The sequence below is a fragment of the Neovison vison genome, chromosome 7, assembly GCF_020171115.1.
Source record: "Neovison vison isolate M4711 chromosome 7, ASM_NN_V1, whole genome shotgun sequence".
Lineage (NCBI taxonomy): Eukaryota > Metazoa > Chordata > Mammalia > Carnivora > Mustelidae > Neogale > Neogale vison.
In genome coordinates, this window is record NC_058097.1 from 130,077,844 (window position 1) to 130,094,329 (window position 16,486).

Here is a 16,486-nt window from a genome sequence, read left to right on the forward strand (position 1 = left end):
TTAGGCCCACTTTTCCATTCTAAACATTGAGGTTTTGGAAATCCTTAATGAGAAAAGTTAGGGGAAAGGAAAGAAAGGACAATAACATGCATTGATTATTTAATATACAAAGTTACATTTTTATTTTCTTTACATAAGAAATTCTAAATTCTATCTGCATAACAACTTAATGATATAGTTTGTTTTTATATCCCTATTTAATAAACAAAGAAACTAAAGTTTAGCAACATCAAGTAACTTGACCAATGTTACTATGTTAATAAGTATCCAAGTCGGGATTTCAGCCCAGGTTTAGCCTCAAAGAACATGCTATTTCTACCACACCACAAAGAACTATAAATTAAGAACAGAAATGTCCACAGAAAGACGATCTATTAATGGGTTGAATGCTAATGAATATTAGTCAGTTGATAGACATTAGCTGTGACACATTTGCCAGGAATATGACCCTCATTTTTGCAGAATCTTGCTATTTATAGGACATTGAAAATTGCTTCATTGAGTTCTGGCTGCACAATGTATTAATCACACTTGGTACAATATTACTAGTTACTAAATTCTGATGTTACAATATCCTATCTGCATGAGGCCACATAACTGGTTAGAAAGTGAAATAATGAAGCCATTTAAACTACTGCTTACCCTTGATAGCTAAAAATGGAACACCTCTATTTTTTAACTAAATAGATTAAATCAACTGATTGATTTAGCCTTTGAAATTCCAAGACTCTTTGAGGTTTTTATGAAGCATAAAAGAAAGAATAATATCTACATCAGTAGTCCTCCCTCCTTACTTAAAAAAAAAAATCCCTTAAAATTTTGTTCAAAGAATTTAAAATAATACCAGGACATAGTGTTTTTTAAAAAAAATTAATTGCTTCAGAGATGATAACAAGAACAAGTAATCTCCCATCTTACCCTTTATAGTTAGAGTATACTTGGCTTTAAGTCTAAGAAACACAATTAAAACTAACTTAAACAATTATGAAATTCATTATCTCATATTCCAAAGTCTATATGCAGGGCAGGCTCCAGATGTGTCTCAGGACTGTAAATCCACTGCTCAAGAACCCTTAATGTATGTACCTTTGTCCTCTGATAGTCACAAGATGGCTGCAAGCTCCATGTGTTTAGTGGAAGAAGGAGATTGTCTCTCCCATTGAGGAACAGATGCCCTTTCCTCCAGTCTCGTTAACCCTTTCCTCCCTACCCTTACTGAAAGTAGCCAGTGAAACTTCAGGTGCTGTTTGTTCAGATCAGTAATTCTCTACCTTATCAGATCCAATGTCTTTTTTGAAAACAAATTTTTCAAAATCCCCTCTTTCCTAGCCTGATAACATATGATGGATATCATAACCATCTATACACACCATTTCAGAAAGTACTTATATTAACAAAGCTTCTCAGACAAGTTCAGTTGTTTCTTGACACTTGCTTAGGTCAAAGCTGAATAAAACACTCTCCTTCCCAAACCCAGGCCCATCCAGTATGCATCAGCTTGCAACCTAAATATCTTATTTGTATCAGCTTTTGCTTTAGTTTCTGTTTGCCTTGATCAGTTCTGAAAGATTCTCTGCTGCCATCAAGGCTCACTTTTGCCACCTGAGCCTTAGGGGAAGAGGTAGAATCCTCTCTTCTTTTCTGAATGATTTGTCAGTACTCACTGATTCTTATTGATTTAAATTCAGGCCATTGTTTTCAAGAAACTGCTATTAAAGTGAAATATCTCTGGGATCTCAGGTCCAGAGAAGGAAATAGAGAAGCATAGAGGAAGATGCAAAGTTTAACATCATCTCTTTTGTCAAAGTACTTCTCAAAGACAGTTCTCAGAGACCCTATCCTTTTGAATTTCCTAAATTCAGCCATTTCCTGGGTCAAGTCTTCCCTACTTTTCCAGAGGGGAGAGTAGAGAGGATAATGAACATTTATCATGGCTCCTACAGCCATGGACAGTATGGGTGATTTCTGTGTGGCACACCATTTACTGCTCACTGGGACACTGTTGGGCAGCTGTTTCTCTACCTGTTCCATAGGTGATGGAATGGTGTCTCTGAGGGATAGAGAGCAGCAAGGACATATGGGGCTGCAAGTTGAACTAGTCCTGTGAGTTCAAAGCCCAGCCTCTTTCCCAGCATCAGTGAAGTAAGTCACTGTCTCCTGTCTACCACCTTGTTTTTATTTTTACTTTACATTAGAGCATCCTCGAGTTCCCCTGGTCCCAGAAAAATTCAGACTCATCTAATCTCCCCATCTCCAAGGCTTGCCTCCACACTTGGTGCTCAAGTTCCTTTCCCAGCAGTCACCTGACTCAGACAATTCCAGTGTTAGGGAATTTCTGTGCTGGAGGCAACCCAGCACATCTCCAGTTGAAGTGGTTGTTAAGGAGTTCTGTCTTTGCCTCCCTAAATCTTGGCATACTGGTGCCATTTCTGCTCTCTGAAGCCTCCTTAGAAAAGTCTCGTTCCCACTTCACATGGTGGCCCTGCAAACAAATGAGTCAGAGTTCATTTGGTTATCTTTCATGCACAATGAATGGGTCTACCACAGATCGATTTATTGATACCTGAGGTGTCGTGTAAGTCTTTGGTGCCCAAATCTCTGCGCTCTCTTCTATAACATCAAGCTTTATCTAATGTATTTTACAAATGGTTCCCATTTCCTAACTTCCTATGACCTACTCTATCCTTATCCTGATTTCTAATTCTTTTCTCATATACCTAGGTTCAATTTTTCTTCCAATTAGTGTTAAAATCCATGCTGGCTCTTGTCCAATGATTACATATTTACATTTATCAACATGAACATTTCATTGAATACACAAGAAGGGAGGCTAGACAGCTGAAGAAAAACATCTACAAAAGCCAGTTTGATTTTCTTTTCCTGCCTTAAAATATATTCACATGCAATAGTAAAGAAACTATATTTTATAAAATATTTTCAAAACTTAGGAACCATGTAAAAGAAAATAAAGAAATATTTCTGGATAAGAAATTTGAATTCAGGTAAGCTGTGAACCAGTGGTTCATAGACCAGTAGTACCTGAATTCCATGGGAATCTGTCAGAAATGAAAATTCTTGGCCCAGCCCTTCAAACTACTGAATGAGCACTCTGGGGTGTGGCCTGGCAATCTGTTTTTACAAACCAAAAAGGTGATTCCGATGTTCACTGAAATTTCAGAATTGCTGTAACTTACCTGGGTTTGTATCCTTAATAATTAATTAAAAAACAACATCTTTGGCATTCTTTACAAATTTACAAAGCCTTTTCTCTTACATTATTCAAACTCTCTGGACTTACTGCTCCTCATGAAAACTAATGAGGTTGAAGTAGACCATGGTGGCAAATAAATTTCATATTAGTTGCCAACTCTGATCAATTAGTACTGATTTCCTGGAAAATAATGGCTTCAGAGTCATAGAGAATTACAGAAGTTACTTAAATTTCTGTTTCTTCATCTGTAAAATAGGAATTATATTACTATCTACACACAGCCAGGTTCAATGGGAAAATGTGCTCATTTGGAGATGTCTGCCCCGATCAAGGAAGGAGGCAATGGAGGAATTTGTACCACAAAGTTGCTTATCCTGGACTAGAAATTCTCCGTTTTAAATACTCTAGCTGTAATTTAAGGTAAGGGGTGAAGGTGACTTAAGGAAACAGACCTTTATTGAGAAAAAAGTCAGCCAGTTTTGAACAAAAAAGAGTTTCTAAGATAATTTTTCATAGTATCTGGGCCCCAAGAAGATACTGAACAACTTGAGGGAGATGATAAAAGGAGATTCCTTTTATCATTTCTGCTCTTGGGTCCCAGATAAAGCTAAACAAAATAAAAATATACAAATAGTATGAAAGTTATCTCTTCTTAAAAATACAATGCCTAAAGAGTTTAGCAAATGAAATAAAGAATATTCCAATAGCTCAATATTATATAAGATAACAATTAAGATTCTAAGATAACTAAACATGATTCAATGTAGACAGACTGATGTAAATATCCAGACACTTCTCCAGGGATCCTTTCCTTCAGGCTTTCTGTTCATCTTCTGTTGTCATCTATCCCACATGTAGGAATGATCTAGCTAAAACTTTGTCTTTTTAGTAAAAACACCTAAAACTTATATGGCCCCTTTTAAAACTTTCTTCATCCACTTGGCTCCTCCCACTCAATTCTGTTTTCCAGTCTGAGGGATGAGTTTAGTTCATCACTGACACAGAGTGAGAGGATGATTGACACTTACGATCCCCAGTGATGATTAGGCTGATACACTGTGGATGATCAAGTCCACAGTGTATCTGTTGAATGACTTTATTCTGTCATCTGTTGAATGACTTTATTCATTCTGTTGAATGAATCTTTTTTAATATTCTCATTCCAAAGAAACACACAGACACACACACACACAATTAAGTGGTTTTGCAGGAGTTTGCATGCTATACTTTTCCAATGCAATGATAGATGAATCAGATAACAAAAAGATGGACAACGGAAATTAGTACACATACAGTAGGAGACTAGACATGTACTAATAGCTCCTATTAGTCATTGTTTTCAATAAGACACTCAGAACACCCTGGGAATTTTCAACACACTCTCAAATGGGACAATATAAGAACATCAACTCCTAGTGGGGTATAAGAAACCTCTGTATATTCATGGCTCAATTTTGCCAAAGGAATAGCTGTATGAAGTAGGTAAGAAAAGAACATTGTATTTGAAGTTGACCTCTACCTTCACTAATTTGCATATCCTTCTCAGCGTTGCTATGAGACCAGTTCAAGATGGCAGTGTAGGAGGATCCTGATCTCACCTCCTCCCATGGACACATAGAGTCAACAGCGACATATGGAATCACTTCCTCTAGAAAACAAAAACAAAAACAAAAAATGGCTGAGCAACTCCTACATGTGGGACAAACAAAAGAAAAATCCACACTGAAGTAGGTAAGAGAGGCCGAGACACAATCTTGTCATAACCCCCACCCCCAGCACAGTTACCCACAATCAGGAGAGAGTTCACAACCCTGATATTCCCCCTGAGGAGCAAAGTGTTCAAACCCTGCAACTGCCACCCCAACTTTTAAGACCTGCATCTGAGAGATAAACCCCCAAAACACCTAGTGTTGAAAGTCAAAGTTGCTATTGTGCACTGCTTTTGAAACCATAAAGTGCTGTACAGATGGGGGTGTTTCCATATTGGATCTTTCACTGGAGATATTAGTAAACCCTAAAGCAATCATTTCAAGCAAGAGTTACAGTAAAGGCAATATAGAAGGTCCATGAGATTTGGATTTTTTTTTTTTTTTTGGACGGTTGTTGTCTGACAGTTACCCTTTTGTTTTGTTTTTGTTCTGTCAAATCAGGAGAATGAGTACTAAAGGCAATTTGCTGAGTAGAAAACTATGAATAACTTAACATTAAGGGCCTCTTTTCTAGGCACTTCTCCATTTAAGCCACATGTGGTGTTTTGCAGCCTGGCTGTTGCCCTTTGGCAACAATGAGTTTCAGAGCCCTGGAATACCTGGGGCGTATTAGCAGCCCCAGCTCTGAGAAGCTTAGCTAGAAAAGCAGCTGTGGCAATGCCCATTGCTTGGGCATTCCAGGGCATGCACATAGGACTCAGTAGGCAGAAAACTGAAGAACTTGGAGAGGAAGGCAGGCTCCTCTCAACTTCTGGCCTTGTGCCCAGGACAGCAGGCTGGTGCCTGAATGATATCACTAAAAAGGGGGCAGGATAACCCCACCTGTCTCTAAATATATCACTCACTGGACTTGCCTCTTATAACTCATTCCTCAAATGAGATAATGACATAATGCACACAATATCCGTGACATAATTTATATGAAATCCTTAAGCACAGTGTCTGGCACACAGTGAGATGTCAATAAATTTAACTCTTGGAAATACTGTGATTAGTTGCCCATGAGATAAGGCATTCAGGTTTCTTTAGACAAGAAGCAAAACTGAACCATGAATAGCCATTAATATTCAGTTCCACACTGGCTCTTCAGATTCAACAGGAACAGCAACACAGAGGAAATGGGGGTGGGTACATTTTGATTAGAAAACTGCAGGGATTGATAAAGGATGTAAGGTCAGTAGGGTGCTGTGATGGGACAAGATGAAGGTATCAGGGTCCTACTGGGAAAATAAAAGTGGAGGAGGGAAAAAAAAAAAAGTGGAGGAGAAGGTTTAAAGCTATGTAAAGGAACAGAAAAAATCCTCTCAAGAATCAAGAGGTGTGGTCCTCAACCAAGGTCCACCCCCAGCTAGCTATGTGACTTTCACAGATTACACAGCCTCTCTGGTGTTGCTGTATTCACCTAGGAGGTGATGTGGTGGGATTAGATCTGCCCTTGGAGCCCTTCCAGGAGCACCAAAAATAAAGTTTTCCTACCTTTTCATACATCACACTCTGGATGTAATAAGTTCATAGACTTGAAGGAAACTTTGAAGAGTTCTATAAATGTACACACTGTCAAAGCTATATAAGGTGATTTACAAATGAGTCGAGGTTAAAAAAAAAAATCTATGCAGTAACTATTGTCTCCAGGCTCTAATGAATTTTACCCACATCCTCCATTCCTTCACAGTTGAACACTAGTAAAGATACCTTGAAAATGCACTTTTAAATAAATATGTTTGAACTAGTAAAGAAGAGACATGTCAGAACCTTTGCAAGCATTCAGAGTTTGAAAATAGATATGCGCTAATATTGTTCAGTTCATTTTTATTTGTGATATAGAGTATATTTTGAAATTTTGAATCATATTGAAGAAAGGCATGAAACATTATACTTATCAGGGTAAGCAAACGAGTTACCAAAAAGAAAGAAAAGAACAGGATATTTAAGGTGAGGATGTTTAGGCTTTTTCGTTTTTTTTCTCCTTTTGTCATTTTTCTAAGCAAATTAAAAGTTTTCTGTCAACTTCCCTACTTTAGTAAAATAATAATAAGCTTAAAGTTTTGGAATGTTCCTACAAAGTAAAGGGGTATTTGAAAGTTCTCCCAAGTCCAGCCCAGTGATTTATAAAAATAGAAGCAGAAAATGATACAGGATTGTCAGGACCCCATCAAGATTTCCCAGTCAGTGCCAGAAAGCCAGGGTGCAGAAAAGGAGAAGCTGATGACAAACTTGTATATAAATGAATATCCTCACAATTTACCTGAGCTTCAAAAACTATATAGTTAACATTCCCCTCCTCAGCTTCCATCAACTTAGGTGCAGGAGAGTTGTGGCATAGCATGTCTTTTATAGTAGCATTCCTTCAGTCTTCAAAGCCTAAGAGGACGCCACTGCGCTCCCATTCCTGGGCTCTGTGCTTTGAGCAATTTTGCCAGTTGGCATGATGAATGGGTTTGCCACCGTCTATCCACATTCTCTGGCCCCAAGGCAAACACCCGGGAACAGGAGCGTAAATGGTGCAAGCAGTTGTCCGAGGTCAGTACAGTCTGTACAGACAGTCAGACTGTACTGACCTCGGACTAAGTCTCCCCTCTGCTCATGGGGATGCATCCAACCAAGATGGTGGTGAACAATTCTGATTATTCTTAAAATACTCCTTTGATCATTTCATTACACTACTTAAAAGTCTTCTGTGGTCACTGGATGAAATATCAGGGTTTTAAAAAAGCAAAATGTGTTCCTGTATGTTATAGCCAACAATTATAAAATGAAATTTAAAAAAAATAAAAAAAATACTCTTTATAGTAACATCAAAAACCATCTAATACTTGGGAATGTACATCTAAAAAAGATACTCAAGACCTGAAAATTGTAAAATATTGCTCAGAGAAATCAAAGAGAACTTAAGTAATGGCCTGATATATGCATGAATTAGAAGATTAAAAATTATTAAGATGTCAGTTCTCTACAGATAGATCTGTAGACTTATATAAGTGTCAGTTCTCCATAGACACAGAACCAACTATATATATGTTGTATAATACGTACAGTTTAGAGCACTGATTATATACATTTGTTAGAATAAACGGTACTGTAGACTTAAAATCTGTGCCTTCTGTTATATGTAAATTATGTCGTCTGTTAAAAGCATGGTATTTAAAATCAGCTCACATCTTGAATTTGTCACTAACTAGCTCTGTGATCACAAAGTATTAGTTTCCTCATCTGTAAAATGGAACTAATTCCAATTTCACAGGGCAGTCCAGTATACACATCAAATTATATTAGTAAAGAGATTAGTTGTGTGGACACTTCTCAGACCCTCTTATTTCACTCTGGGATTCCTTCTCACCCACCTCTCTTTGTCCACTGAGAGTCCCTGGCTCCTAGTAAGACAGTTCCTCCCATTTCAAGTCAAACTTTAGAAACATAAGCTTCCCTGATGTGTTGGAAAAAACATGGTATTTCAGATCAGACTGGGCTCTGAGTGGGACTGAGCTCCTCTCCCAGCTCCACCGCTTCCCAGCCAGATGACTTTTGACTCTGGGCAGGCACCCTACCTAGGCTCTGCTCCCCAGGAAAACTACATCTCCCACTCATGATCGGCTGTGAGCGTTGAAATGATGTATGTAAAACACTGAAGTGCTCTGTAAATGACGCTTATTATTGTCACAGCACAGGTGAGTTTGGGCAAATCACTTAACTTCATTAAACCTTAGTGGGTTTGCTTTTAAAACAAGGTTATTAATAACAGAATTGTCTACCTCATTAAGGTTGGTGTCAGGCCCATTTGGGATAACAGATGTGAAAGACACTTTTTTTGAAAGACATTTTCTATATGATAAAGAGCTATTCAGTGGTAAGCTATTGTCAGCATTCTCAATGATACACTGAGCTGAAAGCTTCTTTTAAAAAAGACTCCAAGGAGAAGTGAAAAAAGAGAGAATACAGCCATGGTGTTGCCACTGCCTTTCTGTGACATTTATAAGCAAACTGGAAATCATCCAAATCCATGAGTTAATTTGATTCTGCTTTGAATTGCAGAACTGTGGTTGGTGTCCGTCTCCTCCTCAAACCAAATTCTGGTGTGCCTATGTCTTCCTCAGCCCTGATTTGACATACTGAGTCTATCGAGAAGACACCAGGCTTGGAATGGACTGGACTTCCCCACCCATACTCTCCAAAATGGCCTCTGTTGGCTTTCTTTGGACGTGGCCCTGGAAAGCCCCATCCAAGAGTTTCAAATCCTCCCGTGGGGGAAGCATCAGCTCTCGTGACTTTAGGCCAGAGTGTGAGCATTGCTTTGCTGGATTTGAGAAATGGTCCCATGAGAACAGACACAAGCGCCTTTACCCCAGGAATTGTCATGTTGCCGATTGCTTGGGTGAAGAAGCAATTGTATGATATTGGAAAGACTCTTCCCTGGCAGGCCAGCTCTCCAGTGGAAACATGTTTTGGGAGGAGGTGCTTGATCTGCATGACGTTTCTAAGAGCCCTAGGAAGGAGGCTCCTGATGCTTATTTATCCAGTTACCACCAAAGTCTAAACCTGTTAGTTCCAGAACAGCAGGCCAACCCTTTCGTCTCTCAGGTTCCTTGTTGAGTAGCAATAATATTTACCCTCTGGGTTGCAAGGTATAAATGTAAGAGGAAAAAAAAAGTGAAATGCTTAAAACAATGCCTGACACACAGTAAGAGCTCACTAAGACATGAGATGACCATACAAGTTATCATATTCTATAATTTGTCAGGACACTTTTGAGAGTGAAAGGACACTTCACAGATTGCGTGTTGGGACAGCAGGTATAACTAGGACTGTCACAAGTAAACCAGTTTGGACAGTGCAATAAGAGTATAATATTAGCTACTATTGGTCCTGGGGTTGGGTCAGTGGCTAGGGCTGGTTGCTGTCGGCATGCATGCTTGCGACTGGTTCCCAGAGTCGCTGAGCACTGCCTGACACTTGGGTACAGTGCTCATGTACATTTCTCCCTGCTGATCTTCCCAGCCCCACAGTGTCAGTAGGAAGAACAGTTCCCATATGTGGGCTTTTTCTGCTTTTACAGAGGAATCATTCTGTAGCATCTGATCTCTGTCCTAGGTGCCCCTAAAAACTGGAGCTAAGAAAATACCAGTGTTATAGGGTCCTGTTCTTCATTGATATTCCACAAGGATGGGCCGGTGAAAACCTCTTATTTGGCCTGGCCCATTGTTAACTGGTTGAGATAAGGGTGAAAAATAAATGCACTGTGATCCAGATGAGGACTCTTCCCCTACTCAGTATATCCCACCAAACTGAGAGCTTGATGTGGGGAGTAGGTAAGAAGTCCATTTTCTGTATTCCCCAAACTGTCCCCTATCATAGCCTCCAATGGGAATTAGAGTGTTTGGTATGGACAGATCCTCTTATCTAATGCCATCCCTGCCTACCATATTTGTTCATTTTCTCATTCATTTATTCAGCCAAATTCTGTTCTAAGCACTGAGGATACAGTATTGAAGAAGTTGCAAAAGACCTTACTTTATTACATTCTGGAGCTGTGCTGTTCACTATGATAGGCAATAGTTACAAAAGGTGGGGTGCCTAGGTGAGTTAAGTGTCTGACTCTTGCTTCAGCTCAAGTTGTGATCTCAGGGTCGTGAGAACAAACCCCACGTTAAGATCCACTCAACATGGATTCTGCTTAATACTCTCTATCCTTCTCCCTCTGCCCCTCCCCTACCTCTAAAACAAACAAATAAATTTTAAAAATTATTTAAAGGAGGCTATTTAAATTTATAGTAATAAAAATTAAATAAAATTAAAAGTTCAATTTTCTAACTCACCACAGCCACATTTCAGGTGCTTACTAATCATGTGTGGCTTATGGCTACTATATTGGACAGCTCAGAGGTGAAACATTTCCATCATTACAGAAGCTTTTATTGGATCACTGTTCTAAAAGGAGAAGAGCAGAAATGTAATCAACAAGTAAATAGACAAATATGTTATAAATCAGATGGTAATTAAAGTGCTTTGGGGAAATATGAAGTAAAACAAGGTACCTAGAGAGTATGCTGGAATGAGGGAGATGGGGGATGGGATGGTGAGCGGACATCTTCCTCATAATCAGAGTTGATCTTTCTGTTAAAATAGCATAATATTTTCTTACCAGTTGTTCAACTAGCATGGCCTAGAGCTCCTTTATTGTTGTCTTATCCATGTTGGCTGTCCCGGCCCCTCTTTTGGAAACTTCCCCACAGTCCAGCTGTTAAAGGATGAATTCCTAGTTCACCAGCAGGCAACCAGGACCCTTGATCCTGCTCTATTCTGATCCCTATTAGTCAGTTCTCTTGTCCTAATGTTTAAAAATATTTTGAATATCACCCTTACTGAAGTGTCATTTAAGCATATAAGGAAATGATCAGAGTAGCAGTGGGTGTATATAAAGACAAATATTCCGGGCAGAGAACACAGCAAGTACAAAGGCCTTAAGGCTGAGCACACTTGGTACAGTCCAGGAAAAGCAAGGAGATCCTGGTGAACAGGCTTCCAGAAAGTAGAAGATAATGTCAGAGAAATAAGAGAATTTGGAGATCATGGTGGGCCTTGGGAGTCATTTTTATCACTTTTTTATTGCCACAAAAATGTCGCATAAAAAACAGCTACAAAACCTAGTAGCTAAAATCAGTAAGCCTCTTCTACTGCTCCTCATTCTGTGGTTCAGCTGGGCTCTGCTGATCTTGGCCAGGCTGGGCTTATCTCAGCTGGATTTGCTCACTGAGGATCATGCAGTGGCTTGGTTTAAGGCTGGCTATCTTAGAATGGCCTCATTCCCATGTCTGACTGTTGACTGTTGACTGGCTGCCAGGTAGGGCAATGAGGTGACTAGACCACGTGTCTCTCACCATCCTGCAGACTAGCCTGGACTTGTTTATGTGGGCACAGCAGGGTTCCAATAAAGGCCCAGGCTCAGAGGTGGCACACTATCCTCTACACTGTGTTTAGCCAAAGCAAATGACAAGGCCAGCCCAGATTCAAGGTGTGGGGAAAAAGACTCCACATTTTGCTGGGAGGAGTTGTACAGTTACTTTGCAAAGTTGGTAGATATAGGGAGGAGTGGAGAATTGCAGCCATTTATGTGATTGTTTACTTCACCATTGTAGAGACTCTGACTTGTACTTGAGTATCCAGGTGCAACACCAAAGTTTGTCAGTAAGGGGAAAAGGAAGGTCACATTCGACTTACGTTTTCAAGTGATCCCTCTGGAAGCTGTGTTGAGTATAGATGGCAAGGGGAAAGGCGTGGGGACCAACGAGAGAGTGTTGCAACAAACTAGGAGAGAGATAGGAAATGACATGAGTGGTGCAGTTGTAGGAAGTGGGAGATACTAGATGAGACTCGTGTCAGGCCAATGGATTAGATGTTAATTACAGAAAGAAAGGAGTCAAGGATGACTCTGAGGCTGGTGGCGTGAGTCGCTCGGAAAGTAGCTTTGCCATCAACTGAAGTGGAGACAGCTACAGACAAAGCAGCTTTGTGAAGAAAGATGATGAGTTTCTGTTGGGCTATGAAGCTTGATGTATCTATCATATACTAACTTGGACTTGGGATGGATGTGGGGGTTGTTGGCATGTGTTGGTAAAGGCATGGGACTGTATGAGATCACTGAGAAAGTGAGTGTAGTGGGGAAGAAAAGACCAAGGAGTCTCTAAGACCTGGAGTCCTGCAACATGAAGAGAGGAAAAGTTCAGAGCACCTAGAAAGGAAAAACCAATGAGGTACAGAGAAAACCAGGAGATAAGGGGTTCTGGAAACCTTGTGGGGAAAGCACATGAAGAAGGAGAGAGCAGATCAGCTGGGTGAGCACCACACCCAGCTTCCATCTAAAAAGTTCCTGGAAGATGGAGGGCTTTGGAGTGTTACTCCAAAATGAAGTCTTAAGTATATTAATAGAAAAACATGGGGGTCTCACTCGTTGCCTGAGGTTGTGAGTGAAAAAGAGGGAGGTAGAACTGTTGCAGAGGAGGGGCTCCCTTACCTCCTGTTGCTAGAATTCTCCAGAGGCTGCCTCTGGCTCCAGACCGGAACACCGGCCCTGTGGCTGCTCAGAGGTGCATGACCCTCCAGAGAAAGCCAAGGAAACAGAAGCACCACCACACTCTAGAATGTTGTAGACACTAAGACATGTTGGCTGAATAAATGAATGAGGGAATGAATGAATAAATGAAGACTAACTGTGGTCATAAACTTCTGTTAGTGAAGGAGAAAACAAAAGCCAACAGGCTGATCCTGGGGCCTGAGAAATATTTCCACAGCCCTGGGTCTTCCCTCATATCTGTTCACACTCTCCTCCACCTCAGACATCCAGCACCCTGTCTGCTCTTCCGGAGGAACACAGTGTGGGTTTAAGACCCAGTTCTACTAGGTACTAGCTGAATTAATAGCTGAATTTCGTAAAATTATTATGAAGATTTTTTTTAAATGAGGCTTATGAAACCATAAACTGTAGAGAGCCATCAAAAGGTAAGGAAATGTATTTTCCGTAGAACTAGCTGGAGAGGAGTGTCAGAGGGGAAGGAAGAGTTAAAAGACAGTCTGACACTGAGGGAAATGTGGTAGGTGGGAGTACAGACCTAGGAGACATGTGGCAAAGCAAAGAGGGCAGCTGAGTGAAAGCCGGCGGCCAGAAGCTGTTCCCAGGAGAACATTATTACTCCCCAGTGCTTTATAAACTTTCTGCAGCTGTGACATTCTTGGCATGAGTGGACTTTATTTCCCCCCAAGGAAATCAACAGCTTTGAGGTGGATGATGTGAGGTAGGGGAGACCACAGTCTGAGGAGTGAAGACACAAGAAGCCCGAGGAAGTGAGGTTGGGAGATGCAGACAGCACAGCAAGGGGCTTTCAATGGTCACGCATTGTGGAGTGGAATTCAGACCAAAGAGGAAGTTTCTGAGGAGGAACGCAAGGCTAGAGCTACATCTAAGTCACACCTGAATACAGTGTGGGGTGAGTTATTTGGTGTATATAATAGATTCTGTAGGAGTTAAAATGAGGCTGAAGTAATTTAGAACGGATTTATTGAAGAAACATTTTCCTCCCATTTTTATCCTCTTCCCTACCTCCTTGATCTGTTACCATCTTTTGTTTTCCTTTAATTGTTTCTCTCTCTCTTTCCCCCTTTCCCTGTAGATGCTTAGGGATTGGCTTTGAGTCTCAACAGTTGTCTCACCACACCCTCATTGGCCTCCTCTCCCCATGGGCCATCGCCCGCCCTCACATTGCTGGGAAGAACCCTCCCTAGTACGAGGAAAGGCTAAATGCATTGACTTGTGTGTGACCCTTTCCCCACCCCACTCCAGTGCCATACTGTTCACCCTGTCAGACAAAAAGGAAAAATACAGGTACCGTGAGTATAACCCAGAACAATGTACACAGTTCCCAACACAAACTCTGCTGCTCAGGCCTCCCACCCTGCAGAGCATCCAATAACTTTTGCTGAGCCATCCAAACCCAAGGAAAAGCAAACCACTGTGAGAGAACAAAGGCGGCCTTAGTCCAGGCCTGTACCCAACTGTCAGGAGAGGCAGGCGACAGCACCTCTGGGCAAGCATGGTCCTTGGAGAGCTGCCAAGTGGGCTGTCCTGAGCATGACAAGGCAAGGGAGGGGCCCAAGAAACCCCAGTCAATGAGAAACAGATCTGCCCTAAAAATAATAATGAATGAAAAGGCACCGTTACAAAGTCTTGCCTCTGAGCTGGTCTGGCACACAACCAGACCTAATGATATATTCAGAAGGAAACATCTATGGTCAGAATTTAGTCTCCTTTGGGCCAACTAGTCATCAACAAATGGGTCCAAAGACCTTCCACTGGTTTTACCAGCAGACATTCCAAGAAAGAACTCTTGACCCTGACAGTTGTCCTCTTCCAATGGACTGAATGGCTGAAGTCACCAGTTTGGGAGCAGAGGGATGAACTAGATAAACCTGTGAGGTCACATCATTCCCCGTCAAGCAGGCAGTGCTCATGAGGTTGGTACCTGTGATTGAGAAAGAATCTATTGAGAAGAGAATGAAAGCACAGATCTGGAGAATGGATACATGTACCCCTATGTCCACTGCAGCACTATTTATAAAAGCTCGATGTAGAAGCAACTTAAGTGTCCATCGACACATGAATGGATGAAGAAGATGTAGTATAACTAATGGAGTATGACTCAGCCATAAAAAAAGTGAAATCTTGTCATCTGCAACAACATGGATGGACATAGAGGGTATTATGCTGAATGAAATAAGTCAGAGAAAAATAAATACATTGTGATTTCACTTATATGTGGAACCTAATAAACAAAACAAATGAACAACAACCACACACACACAAAAAAAACCCAAAACTAAACTCATAAATACAGAAAACAGACTGGTGGTTGCCAGAGGAGAGGGGGTTGGAGGAGTTGGTAAAATGTTTGAAGGGGAACAAGAGAGACGAGCTTCCAGTTATAAAATAAATCAGTCACCAGGAAGTAATGTACAGCATAGGGAATATAAACAATAATATTGTATCAACTTTGTATGGTGACAGATGGTAATTAGACTTATTATGGTGATCATTTTGTAATGTTTATAAATGTTGAGTCACTGCATCATGCACCTGAAACTAACATAATACTGTATGTCAATTATATTTCAATTTTTAAAAATCAGAAAAAGGGAGTAATAGGAGGAGGCTCCTTCTCAGTCCTCAAATATTTGTTGAGCTTTCCTTGAGTGCTGATAACAGTGGGAGGAGAGTACAAAAATAACATACGCCATCCTACCCTCAAGATGCTTATTAGATTGTATATATTTAAACTTTTTAAAAATATATGTTTAAGGTAATAAAAGATTATTTTTATTGTTATTGAAGATAGACATCTCGCTCTTGGGCAAACAAAGATTAGTTGGTAGAGCTGCCTGGAAGTCTGTATTGAAAAAGTTTGCGATGGCTCTTGTCGGTTCAAGCTCAGCAAAAATGAATGTGTTGCCTGAGACACCATTGTTTCTAATGGACAGAAGGAAATGCTATCTATTCAGTGACCTGAGTTCCAGGAAGGGGAGGTGGCAAAGTTGAACAGAACCAGCACTAGACTGTCATAATGTCTCTGGAAAAGACGTCCTGGGAAACAGGACGTGTGAGCACAGTACAGAAGGAGCAGGGGTCCCATGGCAGGAACGTTCTCAATCATGGGAAGGCAGAGAAAGAGAGAGAAGCTGGGAAGCCTTCAAGGTTCCACAGAGCAGCACCATACAAAGACACATTTGATTTTCAAGGCTACTACAGCTACGGCTTAACCCCCTTCTCTTTCTGTGAGCATGTCTAAGCCAAAGAGAAGGTTGTCAGGGAAGTGGCAAAATTTTCCCATAGATCTACCATGGGCTGAGACTATTGCTGATTTTTTAAGAAGCATCATAGGAGAGGGGCTCCTGGGTGGCTGAGTAGGTTGAACATCCGACTCTTGCCTTTGGCTCAGGTCATGATCTCAGGGTCCTGGGATCAAGCCCCAAGTGGGGCTCCATATTCCATGGGGAGTCTGCTAGAGACTCTCTCCCTCTACCTCTT